Below are 15,383 nucleotides of genomic sequence, written 5' to 3'. Positions count from 1 at the left end.
AAGCAGCACAAACCATAGGAGATGCTCTATGTGGCACAACCTTCTATTTAGTCTACCCAGAGTGACAGTATTGTTCAATTAGGATAATATAAACCCATTTTTCAACGATACGTACATATTTGTTTTTGAAACGATCTGAAATACAGAAACCAATCCATTTATTGAAGACACAAAACTGGACAGAGATATGCAGTAATTAACGTCCTTCATTGTCTTCTACACTGACACTCTTACCAGAACAAGACTTCTCACCAGAGCAAGACTTCTTCATGCAGTCCATCTTTTAACATGCAAAGGAACAGAACGGTTTTGATGGGTAAATCAGAAACAACAGCTTCAATTTTATTTTTAAGATCATCCATTCCTATGTTCCTTTTTTGGAAGAGTTTGGAGGCTTCAGAAGCTCTAAAAATGGTTCTGCCAAAAAAAATAGAGGCTTGAGCGTTTTTAGAAGCACTGACAATACTAATGCTTCAAACCAGACTGTCGGCCTGTACCTGATGTTCCTTTCTGTGAACACAAGACCTCTGTACTTCTACAAAAAGCAGCAACAGATACTGTAATGAAGTCTGAACTCTACGATACTCTGAAGCATCTAATTTCAGTTCTTTTGACGTACATCTACATTGCATTTTACCCACATACCTCATGGCTAAGTTCATTTCTACATAAATTCACTTAGCAAATATAGCTTGTAGGAGCATTTAACAATGTACCACGTCAAGCAACTTCCACATGCTAGGCTAGAAGCATTTTAGAATGTTAGGAAAAGGACATAGAGCTCAACAACTAGCTGCATGCATCTTTTTCCACCATTAACCTAATAAGAAGGTGACAACTGGCAGCAGGATGGGCTTAAAACATCCTCTGGCATATTCTGCAGTATGACACGCACGGTCCAGGTCACTTAACAGGAGTACACATCCTCAATCCTTCTCCAACAAAACAATACTGCCGCAACCAGCTGCTTACAAAGTACCCAGTGCATTATTTACAAGGAAATAATACTGTTACAGCATCTGGAGTGACTCTCAGTAAACCCGTATGAATTTTTCAACATATGGCCTCTATGTTGCCCCACTGTCAGCGCTCAATGCCCTCTTTTAACCTATCTGCCAAAACATGAAACATATTTCAGATGACAAGAAATAGATGCAAGAAGTGCTTTAACTTAATTCCAGCTGTAAATAGTTGGAGGGTAGTGACAAAACGCAAGAGGTTTCCAGTTTTATAGGAACACATTTCCAATCTCTTTGGTAAGGTGACATCTCTGTACATACCACAGGACAAACGGGCTCCAAAGGCACCTTTGCAACATCCATCGGTGTGTTTCTCGCACCGCTCCTGACGACTCCTCAACCAGCAGAACAAACGCACGAGCGACAGATGAGCAGCTTCCATCATGTCCCAAGGACTCACAAAAAATCTAACCATCGTAAGTGCTATGAACAAGGTTATTTTTATTTAAACACAGAAGAAACACTCCACTGAGTTGAAAAAAAAAAGGAAAAATATGAAGACGTTTAAGAAGGCAGAAAAGAGCACTGGAGCTGTCCTTGGCGTGGACAAAGCTACACTCTTGACAAGAGTTGAAAACCAACAGCCTCTCAAGAAGAAACTAGTATCAACTTGTTTGAACTAGAAACTCCCCATACAAGCTAAGCAAACAATGTTATCCTTTCAATAACCCCAATACTTGAAACAGAAATAGCCAATCAAACACACACCTTCAACAATATTTTGTCCTTCTGTAGTATCTCTCATCTGGGCCACAGAATTTTGTGTTTAACACTAGGATGTGTCAATTTTTATACCGTAAAGAAACTAGAAGAAAGATTTCAGTCCCATGAGAGCCTCTGTATTGCTTGACTGTCTCCACACATGCAAACTTCACAGGGTGTAATTAACCAAATGCCCTAAACAGGCATTTAAACAGATATTTAACCACATTAAGTGTCAAATACTTCAGAACAAGAAAGCAGGAGTCATTACAAGAACTCAGATTTAACAGTAAGACCCACACAACACTGTGGAGGGTAAAAGAAATGAAAAGCAGCAGGATGATGGTGCAAGAATAGTAATTCATCTCTATTGGAAGTGCTGCATTTGGGGCAGAAAAGTCTTTGCAGACATCCGTAGAGTATCGAGCCCTACAAGAGTGATGTCCACAGTACCCGGTTAGGAAATCCAGTCTCATCTCTTTGAAATCCAGCACCATTTAACACACTTCCTGCTATAAACACTTCTAATGTACACAAGGAAAAGCCGTGTTGATGTAAGTGATTATAGGACAGTATTAAAATAGAAACATGTTTTTACTTTTATTATGAAATGCTGCTCTGTAATTATTATGTTGTGCCTAAATAATTTCTAAACTGTGCCTAGAAAGACTGGACTTAACTCTTTTTTTATTATTTTTAATAAGTACAATGGATGGGGAGAAGAGAAAAAAATCAGTCACAGCACAGTAATATTCCAGACATGAAATACTGTTACAATGAGAACATCAACTGAATGTCACTTGATTATATAACATCTGATAAATCAAAACCAAGAGGCACCAAAAAATGTCAGACGCTAAGCTATCCCCCTCACTTTTCTTCAAACTATTTTTAATCAGGTTCTCATTTTAAAATTGCTCAGTTATTCCATTTGCTGAGAACAGTATATTCTGAATCTGAAACACCCCACCCACCCCACCTCCGTCTGCTGAAGAAGAAATCCCATCACCGAAGTCGTAAAGTGGCTATTTAAAAGCGACCATTTGAAAAGACCAAATTTTCCTTTAATCCACTAGACTTTTGGGGGGTATGAGGATTTTTTTTTTAATGTAAAAGTAGACTGAAAAGTATTTCTGACAACTTCTTAAAGAAGTGACAAAACTGATATTCAACTTCCAAGCAAGCGAAGGATCTAACCAACAGGATCCACCGCAGGCAGAGCCCAGGACAGAGCTCCTACCCTAGCTACGGGGTGCAAGGAAAGGGGCAAAGACCCTGTAAGCTTAGAAAAACTAACCCCTCACAACTTTTTTGTTTTAACAGTTCTTGCTAATTTCTCCCCAGTAACTAGAGTTCAGGACTGCTAATGCACATTTTTGTACAATAAATGTTTGATTTTCATTTTTTTCCTATTGAACTTAGAGCATATTACAGTCAAGCTCTTAAAAAAGAACTGTAAATCAAAAGAGAATAAGAATACTGAGCCTGTATTTAAAAAATGTTTATAGTCCCAAAAATATACGTAAACCAACTTGCTATGACTCACTGTGATCTAGTCATGAAAAAAAATTGAAGGGACTGAATTACCTGTCAAAAAAAGAGATGAAGAAGCTTAAATATTTTTTTTTTTTAAATACAAAATTGGTAAAAAAAATTGATGGTCTTACTGCGGCTCAAGAGCAGAAACAGACTCATATGTAACGGACTTGTAAAGTAACCTGTTACTTACACAAAACCACAAAATGGTAGCAAAGTAAACAGATTGCATTAAATTAGTTAATACTCTTCTAGGGTTCTCAATATTTCTGGTTGTTCAAGCCTGGAACAAAAGTAAGTAAGTGTATGTCTATAGGGAATCTAGCACTTCAGGCTTGAGAGGAGATGAGGTGGAGAGGCAGGATGTGTAACTGAATGTGCCCTTTGGAAGCCAACTTAGTCTCAACTGTTTTAAGGTTACTGACACTCCAGAAAACCAAAAAACAGAGTTACTAGGGACATGAAATACTACACCTGTAGAAAATACTCTTTGCATTGTTTTCTTGTGCTTCTCCAAAGCTTTGATTTACTCTGGACTTGAGCGGATACATTTCTTTTGCTATGAGTCAACCAACCAGTATGAAAACTGCAGAATTTGAGGCACTGAATACGCAAACCTACAAAGTTCAGAGATTATATAGATCACTGTTGTTGAATCTTGACTATTTTCTTCATTAATGTCAGTAGAAGCATACATAATAGGCATCAGTGAAATGATGAAAGCACTGACCAGAAGAATGAACAGTTGACAAGAGTTTTCTGCTCAGATTAGAAGAGGTGTGTAACTATCCAGTTACCAAAAGAAACCTTGTTGGTTTTTTGTCAGAGAACTGTTGAAGCAGCTGATGAGCCTGCTTTGGGACAGTGGAGGCTGTATCAGCCACTGGCAAATAAAGACTGACCAGGATCACCACCAGAATCCATATAACCCACTATATAGAAAGGGAAACCATGTACGGTCCTCAATTTCAGTACATACTCTGGGTGTCACAGAGGCTACTTTATCCTTGAAGAAGAGATTTGAGAAAATCTCCGGAAGAACGAGGACACTGCAGTTAGGAAAACGGATTTACGGCGCCAGTCCTGAAGAACCGCACAGTATTACCCCATGGAGTATTTTATCCTGTAGACATTCCAGCAACACAGTCTCATTCAAAGAAGACAAGCACCCATTAACCTTTAAGTTTATGAATATTTTTAAGCCTCTACTTACCTTAGTTGAAGGGATTAAAAAAATCACTTAGCATACTAACATACAGAAATCAGTGTAAGAATTGAGCTGCACGATAGGCTGAATTAATCATTATTTTAATAAAGTCTTGCTGTTAGCTCCAGAAAAACACACAGCCCCATTCTATGACCTCCAGAAACAGTAAGGGGCAGCTGAAACATCAAAACTTTCCCCTGCATCTCCAACACGATGGGGTGCACAGCAGAGATAAAGACACACCCAGCACTCTCACCTCAGACAGGCAACCTAAGACAACCTGTATTGTCTCTAGCTGGAAGTATTTTAAAGGTTTATCAACTTCTGTCACCTCCGAAGACTTGCCAAAAGTCATCATCTGGAGCTCAGAAAAATGTTATCATTTTCTTCAATACATTTAATATGTAACAGGCCCGCATGATTTACTCTACTGGCAGATTTTAGTTTATTTGAAATGTTAATTGGTAATTAGTGAAAACAGCCTTTGTTATAAACAGCAAAATTATAGATGTGCAATTTTTTTATTCTAATTATATTACTTCCTCTAGTTTGTTATACATTACACATTTGTTCTATCACTCACACAACAGTGGGTTTGCTGTTTCCAGGAAAACAAAACTGGGTCTTTTCATTTCACGACAGTACACCGAGAAAGTGCATGCAATAAAAAAAAAGATAACTACCACCAGTTTTTAGTATAAAGGTAAAGACATATTTGTTCTCAAGCTCATTTTTTTTTTAATTAATGGTTAACTGACAATAAGTTTGCACTTCTTTTTTTTACTGATATTCATTGCACATGACAAGCATCGTGCTGAGAAGCACATATGTAATAAGGTTTATTATTTCTATTTTCTTGTTCCTCTTTGCCAAAAAGGCACAGTGAAGCCCATCTGTTGTATTTCCTGGCTGAAGTTAGACAAGAAAAGAAAACTCTGCACAGCGCTATCACTGCAAGTGATATTGATTAAAGCACAGTTTGGAGATAGGATCCAAAGTGCTTAGAGCAGGCATTCTGCCTCACTGGTATACCCAGATGAAAATAAGGACGAAAAGCAAATAAAATATAGCACACGGGAAATTATCACCAGGAGACATGTAGTCCTGGAATCTGGTCAGGCAGATCCCTGATGCAAGGGCTTAAGCAGAGGTTGAAGCTTCAGACAACTGTTTCTGTATCTTCAGATCTGTTTGTTTTGTGTTTCTTTTTCTTTCTTTTTTCTCATCAGTGTTTTTTACTTCATGTCAGTTTATAACTGAAGCATTCACCTAAAAAAAAATAAAGTATCTTTGCTGTGCCTTTTTTGTACCTTGGGATGCAAAAGCTCTGACAGGGCATACAGGCTGCAACTTTTCACTTTCTCAAGGAAGATGGATAGTCTTTTTTTTTCCCCCTGCGCACATTGTATGTCTTTACAATGTTTCAACTGTACCAACTTCCTCACCTACGAGGTAAGAAATGTTCTTCCTTTCATCTGTCAAGCAACATAATTAATTCCATGTTACCTTATTACATGAAGGTCCATAAGCAATCAGATGGTGGTAAAATCAGTTGGGATGATGCTAATTGATTCTAATATTAGGAAGAAGGGTCACCAAACATCAGAATTAAAGGGAAACAAAAATCTACACCACTTATTTTGAAGGGAACAGGGGTAGGCAGAACACCCAAGAATGGCTGCACGTTGACTACATGGGGAAAGTACAACTTTCTGAATTGGAAACAGTTTAGTATTTAAGAAAGCACTTATGAAACTGAAAAGGTGTATAAACCCCAACCGAAACATGTAACTGTCAACCACAAAAAGAAGACAGAGTTCCAAATACAGCACAGAATAATCGTAGGCAGTACCATCGCAACACACAGGGGTTTCAATTAAAACATAAAGCAATCCAACCTCTTAATGTCAAGGTAATGCCGAAACCCAGGCAGTTATTTGCAGCGTGGATGCAAACACCAACGTGATTGCAAAACCTAGGATTAGGCACAAACACACAAAATATTTTCTCCTCCCTGTTCCCCTCCTTCAGAAAGTAAGCATGCTTGTATTGCTTTTAGGGAGTGTCAGAAAGCAATGTTCTCAACATTAACATTAAAAACACAGCACAGTCAAGAGCCTAAGATACACTTGGGCTCCTTAATGCACACTGATGCAGGAATAAGAGTTATCTTTTTCATGAAGATGCAGTAGTAGTCATCACTGTAACTTCCAAAAAAATGCTCTCCTGTAATAAGTTCAGGTTCAAGGTTGAACTGCACAAAGACACTCTTAGGCTCAGATCCTTATTAGCCCTTACAGCACCTAAATTAAGTACCCAGATCAAGGTAGAAGTTCCTTTTATACGTGATTGGAAAGGACAGAAATATCCGGACCGTATCATCTCAAGTAAAATCCCTGTCTCTTTATGAACTACCTTTCTTCCTCCACTGATTAGCAAGGTAGCTTAACTTGGCTTGCCACATCACTGCGAAATTCAAGTACAATAAGAAAAGAGTTCATACAGCAAACAGCCAACCTCCACAGAGTTTGTCAAACCTTCTCCTTGGGGATCAAAAGATGCTTCAATCGCCATGGCTGCTGAACTGGTGTCCTCATTGAAAGTGCCAGCAGTGTTTATTAACTGCTATCAATGGTGGTAAAAATGATAATGCAGGTTTGGTAATAAAGACATTAAACAGCATCTCATCTAAAAAGACAATTTTGTATTGGCATTAATTATATTTCAATAGTGTGAGATGGATAACATGACAATAAATCAAAAAAAAGTTACCCTTTCAGCTGGACACGAGGTTCTTTTATGTAGGCATGTTTGTTTCGATTTGACTCAAGTTCAACAAATAGTTTCCTTTTATCGTGTAGATGTCTGGGGGAAGGCCAAGGAAAACAGCCATACCAGTTTCATTCTATGCATCTCCACATCTCTCTGTAACTCTATTACTTCTTGGACTGACATTAAAGGCTCAATCAGAAATGCCTGAGTTTACCGGATATTCCCCCATTCTTCCCTCTGCTTTATCAGTGCAATACAAAGATGATGATCTTGCAAAAAAAACACAATAACGTATTGTGCAGCCTATAGATGGTTCATGCAGAGTTTACATGTTGAAGATAAAGAATGCTTGGCACGGACAGAGTGGGAATCGAGACCATCCACTAAGACAAACTGACAAATTTTTGTAGATGCCTGTTAGTCAATATTTTTCTCACAGTCCTTGTTTTAGGGTATGATCCTCAGTTCAGTTCAATTTATACATTTTTTTTTCCCACTACATAGGTAAATCTCACCCTAATTAAACCATGCCTCCCTTATTATCCAAATCTATGGCTGTTTGGAAAGATCACTTTCATGAAGCATTGGACGCAGTCCAAACCGAGGAATTAATTCTATGTACTAACTCTCAAGCATGTTAGAAATCTTAGAGAACTCAAGTGAAGTGGTTCTTGTAACTGTATTACTAAAGCAATAAAATAAATATAGTATTTTACTACTTGTTTAGTAATAGCACTTGACAGCCATACAGCTTTCTAACAGTAAACTAAAATCTGCTTATATTTTTATTACTCCTGCTTCAAAAAAAGCAGTAAAAGACATTACTGATAAAATTCTTGTAAGAAGTAGTAGTCATAAGTTCCATCATTTTATTGATACAGTTTATAGCAGCTGTTATATTCAGACACTTGATATATTTAAAAGGACAATCACCTGCACAAACAAAGAATTTGTCAGTTAAGAATTTTTTTAATTACTGTGAACTATGCCAGCAGAAGTTTAGCAGTGGTTTCCATTTGAAAACTCCCAAGTAAAAAAAAAAATCTGTCCTTTATGCATGATAAAATCTAGTGACACAGCAAAAAATTGCTACTGCAGTGTCCTCAAGGTATGCCCTTCGTAGAGTCCTGCACCACTTGCTCAGATGTGCTGCAATAATCCATTAAGTAAAAATCATTTACATGCACAAAAACAGCTCAACTGCTGAATCATGAAAGAAGTATATAATAATTATGGTTTATAGCTTTTTAGCTCGATGATGGTATTATTTTCTTTCAGATTTTCTCTGTAAATATGTTTCAATTATTCCTTAATAGATACAGTTACTCAGATAAATTATTAAGTACTGAACAGTATTATTCTGTAATCATTTGGAGGTGTTGGCTTTTTTTAAGCTGACTTTTCACCTTGCTGTAAAACCAATAACATCTCAGACCTCATAATAAAAATATTATCATTTCACAGCTAAGGAAACAAATACAGTGGTAAATTGCTTCCACCAGGACTGTAAACACAGCTGGCTAAGCCTTGTTCAGATCTCACGTATCTTTAACCACACACCACACCGCTTCAGGAGATCTGATCAGAGATTTGTTACATACATCATTCACATGCTGCGAATAACCAGAGGGACGTGATACTGAGAGGAACTTTTTTTTTGTATTTTTCTTTGCTTTTAGGTATCCTGCCTCTCTTTCTTTAAACGCTTCAGCAATTCTGAGTTAGACAAAAAAACAAAAAAACAGAAGCAGGCTCTAAAGTTAGCATTTCTTTCAACACCCATAAAACATATATCTGGGGTCACGAAAAGCAGTGTTATTTATTGCACTGAAAGGCCTGATAGAACAGTACTGGAAACGCACAGCAGCACGTACCTGGGGTCCTAGGTTGGTGGTGTGATACACAGCAAGTGGGCAGCGTTCCTTTCACTTTTGACTCTACTGGTGTCATAGGGGGAAGCCTCGAAAAATGGGAGAAAGACCCTACACAGTTCTACCAGAGTTTGTGGAAGGAAAAGAGAAGCCTTCTACAACCAACGGTGCACGAACAGCTTCTAAAAGGTCGAGACCAAAGACACGTTTTGCTTAGCAGCATTTTTTCCCGCTGCTGGGTTTGGGATAAAAACAGTGAGACAAAGAACACGGGAAAAGGGCAAGACGAGTAATTTGTCTCCAGAACGTCCTCCTGCCTCCAGGAACGCGTGACTCAAGAAAGCCGTGAATCAGAAGTGTCTTAACGAACCCTGTGGATTGCTCTTCCACAAACGCACCTCCTCACTTCTTCAGCCCTTGCGCAACCTCAGTAACCTACTACATCCTGCAGCAAGGAGTTTCATAATTCAGGTGATGTGTGAGGAAAGGTTTTCTACACCTACGCACAGCAGTTGCACTGGGTGCCCGCTGGTTATTGGGCTGGCAGCGGAAACAGTTTCGCAAAGGCAACAGGCTCGGGGTGCAGGACACATCTGTGGGAAGTAGGAGCACTGCTTTATAACCCAGGGCTGGGGAGAGTATTTTAACTGCTACGCTTCCATTACAGTAGGTCAAAATCTTCCTGCTTATTCCCAGAAAGGGACTCGGTGTTCTGCCTATCAATAGCGGAGAGTGCAATGCTGAGTCAGGTCCTTTTCCAAGCGCAGCTCATCAGGACTTTTTCCAACGAGAAGCACTATTGCTCCCTACCCCCACTTGCCAATTGGATCCACGTACAGTCAGTGGAGGAAAGCACAAACTCCAAGCAATTCCTGCTTTGCTCTCTGCAAACACCTACTTTCAACTACTCCAGCGCTCCTCAGCAGCCTCCCTGCTCCAGACAGGATGCCAGACAGCTCAGACACCTGAAACTGACATTTTCACAAGAAATCAGCAAAACAAAAAAAAATCCAGAGTGTATAGCTTAATTCTGCTACTACTTCTCATCTTCAAACCGCACAGCTTTTTTTAAATTCAATTCTTATTTCCCTCATAGCAAACTGAAGAGTCCAGAATACAGATAGGTGGAGTCTCATTTTAGGCTATAAGATCAATAATCAATAAGCAACTTGTGATTTAATTAAAACATCATGCACATTGCTATATCCCTAAAACATGACTTGAGCCTGTTTTTCTTATTTCGAAACAATAAAGAAAGAAAAGAAACACAAGGAAAATAAAATAGCCTGAGAAAATACCAGAAAAGAAATACAGAACTTCGTAACTACCTGATTTACCATATACTTTTGCCCCACAAAACATTTAAAGGTCTTTGTGGATAGCATGGTGTTGGCACAGGTATCTTAATATAAAATCTGTAACTCCAATACACACATTTTCCACTATTACTTCTGACTTGCCTAATGCTGAATTTGGTGAATGACACCCTGGTTTATCATGCAGTCCTGAACATTTTTCCACCTTATTTTGAAGGCAGTTAAGGTTTTTGGAGAAGAAGCACTGTCATGCTGTTTGGGAGGAAAAAAAAGAATAAAAAGAAAAAAAAGGTTAAAAAACCTGTGAGGGCTAATATCCGAGCTTCAGAAAAGCTGAATTCTGAAAACATCCCCTTCAGCCTACACTTCAATCATATTTTCTGCCATTTAACATGCTAATCTTAAGCATTAATGGAACATCTTCAAATGGTTTTTGCATCTTAAAATAACTTTACTAACATCTGAAACCACAAGGCTAGATACATTTTTGTCTTGGTAGCAGCTCTGCTGATTCTCTGCTTGCTGATAACATCATGTGATCAATCTGATTCTTAAATAAACTCAGCATAATAAGGAAGCTGTGACTTACTGTTACCTTCTGAAGAGAACAGAAAAAACCTTGCAGGAAGTACAGTAAAGCTAGATGAGCGTCACTGGTTTGGGCTAAATACTAAAAACCATTCCTTAATACTTTACGATTTGGGGGGAAACATGTTAGAAAACAAAATTAGCAACACAGATAAGGAGCGGCCATGGATGGAGCAAGTGCAGGTGAACACCAAGCCTGTGCTTGAAAGTAGCAGGTTCAAAGTCTTGGCTTTAGGTGCCACAAAGGACAAAATATTGACAATAATGCCAGCATTTCTCTTGTTACCTGGATGGTCACCAGTGAATGAGTATCTTTCTCTTTTTTGAAAATTAATTCTCTTCTTCTCCCTTGTACTTTTATACCAAATGCTTTTTGTTGTCTTGCCCAACAATCCTTTAATGCTAGTGGAAGCACATAATTTAACTACAATTTAATTGATAAAAGGGAAATACGTCATTAATAGAAAACAGCAAAAATATTATGCACGTCAGTAGATATAACAATGTAGACTGGCTTGGGATGGGTAGGTAAAATAGGTTTTACACCCAACCTATACTATGGGTTATATTACTAATGTGAAGGATAACTTGAACTTTTATTTATAATTTTAGTTCACCCTCCACCCCATCTGTGTTCTCCCTTTCAAAATTAAGGAATGTCTGCATGCAATTACCTCTAAGTTTCCAGTTTTAAATATTTTGGTTAAAATCTGAAATTTTAACAGTTTTTTCAGCTTAAACCACCTTAGTCCAATTTGGGTTTTCATGTTATAAAGTAGCTCAACTAACCTAAGTATGAACGTATGGATGTTCTACAAATAATGAAAACTGTGACTACTTATTACCTACTTATCTACAGATGATGGACATTCTACATCTATTACTTCATGAAGTGTTGACTTTTAAAAGGTAATTTAGATTTATAAACGAGGTGGCACCTGTAAAGCTGGAAAACTAAGTCAGGATCCGTCCCATGCTTCAACAACACGTGAAAATTTCTGAAAGAAACAAAAAGGCCTTCTTGTCCTACAAAAGGAAAGGGGAACTATCTGGCAGCCTTTCAAATTAATTGCCACAAATAAATCAGCCTCCTGTGAGACGTGATATAAGTGTAGTTCAATTTTAACTTCAAATTCTAGTCAAGACGACAGATTTTTCAACAGAAAACATAGCTCTATTCACCCATAAAGAAATGTTGATAAACCTTTAATTCCTCTACTTCATGGAAGAAGATCTGACCAATGGAAGTGTTGTGAACAGATGATGAATATCAGGAACCAGAGTGCAAACCTGTACAAAACAAGCTCTGCAGTACTCAGGATGAAGGAAGAACTGAGAGGGGGAAGTTACAAACCTCATCCTGACCATAAAACTGCACAAAATGACAAAAATTGGAATAGAAGCAAACTTGTGTAGCAAATCAGAGTGCATAGTAAACCAAAGACAGGTGGCAGAAATAGCATAACTATGAGTTTAAACAAGCCTTTTACGTAAAATACGTTGGATTTTGATACCAAATATGTGGTTATATTTCAAGTGATCCATGTCGTGCATGCTTCCTGTATACTCACATACTTTGATGGAGTTCTGAAGGAAGTTTAATGTTATTAATAATAGGTACTCCAAAATTTAATAGTGTTCTCTTGTCTGTGCTACCTGAGCTCAACCATCACAGTTAATAAAAAATGTTTTCTGTTAAATCAAATATTCATAAATTATTTGCATAGAATGAGGCTAAGTACTTCAAAAAAAATGAACTCTATCTTCCTACCTGAAAATCTTCTGTCAAATTTGATCAACACAAAAGGATAAACTTGCCTGTAAATCATTTAAGAGAGCTTTTAAACCCTCATGCGATATACAGCTTTGATCGGGAACAGTCCAACAGTCTTCATCTAGCAAATATGTTTTCCAATGAAATGCTTACATCGAGTCAAGGAGGTACAAGTCAATCACGCTGCTGGAGTGCCTCATGAATCTGGGAAGGCCAAAGTTTCTATCTGACAAACGTTTGGCACAACCAGTAGAGCTGACATGGAAATCCCATATGTATTTCTTATGTAAAGGGAGTAATCCACAACTTGGGGGCGGGAGTGCTTCCATGTGGAAATCAGAAGTAGAGACTGAAATCTGCTGTTAGAAAGCATATGCCTGTAGCATGGATTTCCTCAAGTTAATCATTTACAGACAGAACAAGAGATGGAGCAATCTACCATATCTGACACACAAGCCTCCAGACTTGCTAGCTTTTGGAAACATAAGCCAATGTCAGTAGAGCTGTTGTGTTTTTTTTCAGAATCCTGTTTAACATTCTCCCAGCTAAATCATGTCGATACCACTCTCTGCAAAAAACTTCAAGTCTTCATCTAAAAGCACTGTAATTGAGAATCCCGTAAACAGTTACATTTTTTAACTATGTGGAAAACTATCTTTTTAGGAACGTATTTGCAAACGCTCCCATTTCATAACAGACTAATATAATAAGAAATCAGAGCAAATGAAACTTGAGCTGAATAGGAAATTAAAAATTAACATTTAATGTTAATTGATTTCCAGTGGTAATGCACTTGCATATCAACAACAAAATGAATACATCCCAAAGAATACTGTTAGAAAAAGTAAAAAACAAGGAATGACACAGAAGTGATTTTATTTCCTCATTATAGAAGAGGAAAAAAATGATAAAAAGGAGACAGAACTGCAGAGGAAAAAAAGAAAAACAAGAAGAGAAGCAGTTAAAAAAAAGACAACTGACCATAGGACCACAGTCTTATCTTTCATTATCACCAGATGCACTGTGGTTATTGTCTTGTTATACCAAGGCCTTTAAGGAGTTGCTCTAAAGTTTCTTTCACCAACTGATACTATTCTAGGATGCAACCGTGCATTTGTTTATCAGTGTAATCACAAAAAAAAAAACCTATGAAACAACCACTGATTTATAGTAACAGAGATAAAAGAAAGCAATTGACAAAAAACCCTTCATTTGATGTTTTCAGCTCTGAATGAATTCCCTTCTACCTTCATACATTAACATCTTGGACAAGGGGCAAAGTTCATTCCACCTTACAACATTTTGAGAAGTTTCAAGCTGACACTAGAAAATTACAGGAAAAGATTTTATGAACTGAAGGATTTTACCAAAATGCATTTCAGAATTCCAGTTAAGGATTATGACTCAAGAAAACTTCAAAACAAGCTAGTGTCTATTTCAAAAATGCTGTCATTTAATTCTATTAAGGTTCAACTAAGAGATAAGGGAAATAGGAAGAAAACATGTGGGTCTGGAGGTGCGATGTGCTGGTTTTACAAATATTTTATTGTCTTATAAGACTGGAGGAAAGGAGTCAGGGGCTATTGCCCAGTGATGATAGCCTCATCTTATCAAAAAGATACAGGCTACAGTCCTAGGTGTCCACAAAATTTTGGACATAAAAAACACTGGAAACATGGATGAGAAGCTCGAATTTCCCTTCCTGAGTTAGAGCCCTCATAACTGAGCTCAGTTTTCCCTCCTCTTTCTGGCACAATGGATCAATTTTGCAGTAAATAGCTAGCCCAAAAAAGAAAGGGTGATTAACCTCTCTAAAACAAAAATAATCATCATCTTCATATTGATGATCTAGAACTCAAAGTTTCCCCATTCCTGGACTCTTACCTGAAAAGCAAGCCACTGTTAAATGCAGTGCCACTTTCCAGAACCAATTTAAAGACTCTCAGATGCAGGGAGGGAACGGGACTTGAGTCCAGATGGAAGGTGCTTCCTTGGCCAGGTGACACTTCTAGTCTATGTATTTAATATCTGACCTCCTTTTAGACAGATTTTCAAAGAAAACCAGGCTTATGAAATTGTGTTTGTCCATCTACCTGCCAGGCCCTCCTTAATTAAGTCCTTAACTCAATAGCCAATTTCACCTGAAAGCCGCCAGTAGTCTCAAGGAGAATTAAGCTCCTGAGAGTTTCATTAAGGTATTAAAAAAAAAAGGCATCCAGATGAGAAGGACGACTCAAAATTAGAGGCCCCACTTTGTGAAAGGCTGTGGCAGGAGATCAGCAGTAATCCCTTCTGTGACACCAGCCGGTCCCCAGACACGCGCTGACTCACCGGCACACCGGCACCTGAGGCGCGGGCAACCATTGCTTGATTTGAGAGATGCTGGGACATGGCCCTGCACAACTTTCTGGAGTTAAGCACCATCGTGTCTGCTATGTCTCCACAAAACTGGCTGTGTGTGATCACAGAAAGCCTACCTGATTTACATCTGTCTCCTCTGACAGAGCTAACTCTGTTGGAGGATCCTGCCTCGTCTTAAGCGCTCAACACACGTTAAACTGCTCAAACCTGCAAGAGGAGAGAGAAATCAAGGTAAAG

The 15,383-nt window shown here is 38.2% G+C and overlaps 1 long non-coding RNA gene across 1 annotated transcript in view; it reads right to left on the bottom strand.

Moving 5' to 3' along the window:
* The window catches only part of LOC310899646, an 85,544-nt gene that overhangs the window by 7,151 nt on the left and 63,010 nt on the right, over positions 1–15,383 (bottom strand). Inside the window, exons 8-9 of the long non-coding RNA XR_014584447.1 lie at positions 10,568–15,353; positions 253–10,078 (exon numbers count right to left, since the gene is read on the bottom strand). This is a non-coding gene — a long non-coding RNA (uncharacterized lncRNA). The remainder of the gene's footprint in view (positions 1–252; positions 10,079–10,567; positions 15,354–15,383) is intronic.

This window comes from Anser anser (genome assembly GCF_964211835.1).
Source record: "Anser anser genome assembly, chromosome: 4".
NCBI classification, from domain to species: Eukaryota; Metazoa; Chordata; class Aves; order Anseriformes; family Anatidae; genus Anser; species Anser anser.
This window is presented reverse-complemented; position numbering and strand designations above follow the sequence as displayed.